The sequence below is a fragment of the Peromyscus maniculatus genome, chromosome 6 (genome assembly GCF_049852395.1).
Source record: "Peromyscus maniculatus bairdii isolate BWxNUB_F1_BW_parent chromosome 6, HU_Pman_BW_mat_3.1, whole genome shotgun sequence".
NCBI lineage: Eukaryota > Metazoa > Chordata > Mammalia > Rodentia > Cricetidae > Peromyscus > Peromyscus maniculatus.
In genome coordinates, this window is record NC_134857.1 from 73,684,728 (window position 1) to 73,687,228 (window position 2,501).

At 43.2% G+C, this 2,501-nt stretch overlaps 1 pseudogene; it reads right to left on the reverse strand.

Annotated features, from left to right (window-relative positions):
- Positions 1-318: 318 nt before the first annotated feature.
- On the reverse strand, positions 319-1,401 carry LOC107400184 (speckle-type POZ protein pseudogene; annotated as a pseudogene).
- Between the last annotated feature and the right edge of the window lie 1,100 nt (positions 1,402-2,501).

Below are 2,501 nucleotides of genomic sequence, written 5' to 3' on the forward strand. Positions count from 1 at the left end.
AGACAAGTTGCTCCAAAGAAACCCTGTTGTAATATGCTTGGGACTAGCAACTAAAATGTATTCCAGTTCACAACTCACTGGAGAGAAAATGAAACCAGTACAGTAACAGGGTAGTGTATACAACATAGCTCAGCACTTCCCCTCCCTGAACCAGACAATCACCTCATTTTCAGCTGTATTAAAGCCTGAGCCACCATGCTGATTTTTTCCTAGTTTAACTGGAAATGCTCCATACATTACATAGTCTACCAGGTGCCATTGATAACAACACTGGCTGCTGCTTCAGGAGGACAATTATAGGTCACAGCTGACCAGGTCCTAGGATCCCTTCCATTGTTTGAAAGGGGGCTCAAGGAAAGGGAGATGAGCAGAAGACAGATAACCTTGTGCTTCAGCCACTAAATGGGGATGTGTGTCCACCATTGCCTTCCAGCCTGAGGTCTCACAGACCTCAAAAGCATGAGCTGTAATGAAATCCAGTGCCTGAGTTTTCAGCTGCCCTGAGCTGTGGAGGTCAGCCAGGAAGAGACTGTGGGCAGCATTCTCCTCAGAGAGGTCCCTGAAGAGGGCATCCTCACACATGACCTTCAAACGCTCCAGGCCATACTTGTCAGCAGCTGCCAGCAGAGCATCTGCCATGCTGTCCAGGTCTGGTGCTGTTCCTGTGTAAATGAAGCCCATCATTGCCTTGAAGACTTGTGGCTCCAGGTCAGGGATCTCAATGCGATTCTTTCTGCTCTCCTCCATGTCATGTTGAAACATGGCTCTGAAAACTGGAGAGCGAGCTGCTAAGATGGCCTTGTGAGCCTGAAATTCCTGGCCAGATACCACCAGGCAGCAGTCTGTGAATCGGGAATTCTCCCACAGCTCTCCTAGCTCATCTGCCAATGTGCATCTTGGAACTTGACTCCCTGTCTTCCTGTTCTGGTCAGGGATGCTGAGGGAGTCTTTGATCATGCTCACCATGCACAGGAGGTTGATCTGATCTTGTGGGAGAGGACGAGGTGCATGGGACATGAGGAAATCTCGTAGGATGTACTCTTTGAATCCGTAATCAAGGCCTCGCACAAACCTAAATGCTGTTGTTCTCCTCCTGGTTTGCTTTTTCTCTCCTTTGTCGCTTATGATCCAGAACTGGAACTTTTCCCAAACATGACTCTTTAGGCAGCTGAGCAAAACTAGATAAACTGACAGGTAATCTGCACTTACTTCATCGAGTCCATTCGGGATTACTGTCAAACACCATTTGTCATTGGCTTCTATTGAAAAAGTTGGGCTTCTAAGGCTTCCTAGCCTTTCCTCCACAATAGAATGGAAGTTGCTGATGGTCCACATGTAAGAGAAATTCTGAAGGGTGATTTGAGTGCGGTCCCATCTTTGGACTGTCCCATCTCCTGCCATTTCTCTTGGGGGTAGTTTGAAGGTTAAACTGGATCCAAAAATGAAGAACTAGCAATTGTTTTCTCTTCACATTGTAAGACACAATAACAGACATGAATTAGATGTTATGTTTTTGTTTTTCCTGTATTCTCTCTTAGATGCGGCTTGAAATTTGGATCTCAGATATTTTCTATACAGATTTCAATACTAATTTCAGAGAAGGCAATGTGTGCTACTAGGACCTCTTACATAACTCCATTTTTTGTCTAGATTGAATCTTAGGGCAATAGGTAAATGATTTTGACAATTAAACACAGCTGTTGAATATTTTGGAAAATTTTATGCACTCATATCAAACAATATTGTACTAGGTTCTCTAGAGTAACAGAACATATATAAGGAATCTCTCTGTATATGAAGGAAGGAGATTTATTAGAATGAGTTAGGGCTCCATCTCTGCTAATCTCCCATTGGCTAGCTGTGAAGGAAAAGTCCAATATTCTAGTACTTACTCAGTCTAAGATGTTGGATGGGTCCACTGGTCTTCAGTGTGTACTAGAGTTCTAAACATTCTCTAATGCCAGGGAAGGGATGGACTTGCTGCAAGGTGAGGGCAAGCAGGCAAATAGCAAGAGCTTCCTGCTTCCAAGTCCTTTTAAATGCTTCCAGCAGAGGGTGTGGCCCAATTTAGGGTGTGTATTCCAGCTTTAAGATCTGGATTAAAGGTGTGTGTCTTCAGACTTTGAGATCCAGATTAAATATTTGTGTCTTTTTACCTCCATAGTCTGTACTTGAATTGGATCTTAACTACTTCAACTGAAGGAAAACACTTCTCTCTTGTGTGTCCTCCATTTTAGGGTTTTAGTAAATTCCATGTCTTTTTAAGTTGGAAACAAGAATAACCAGCACAAGTGTATTTTTCTTACTGTGGCTCATCTTAAATAAAGTAGGGATGGTGTCCATTACTACACAGCTGTTATTTCCTCTTTTCAGGGTTTTACACTAAATCATCCTACTAACATGATCTGGGAAGAGGTGTCTTCCTTTCTTTGTCAGGGATTTCAGTGTTCACAACTTCTGGATTCTGGTGCAGCAAACGGCCATTTTTAGGGTGAACTTTT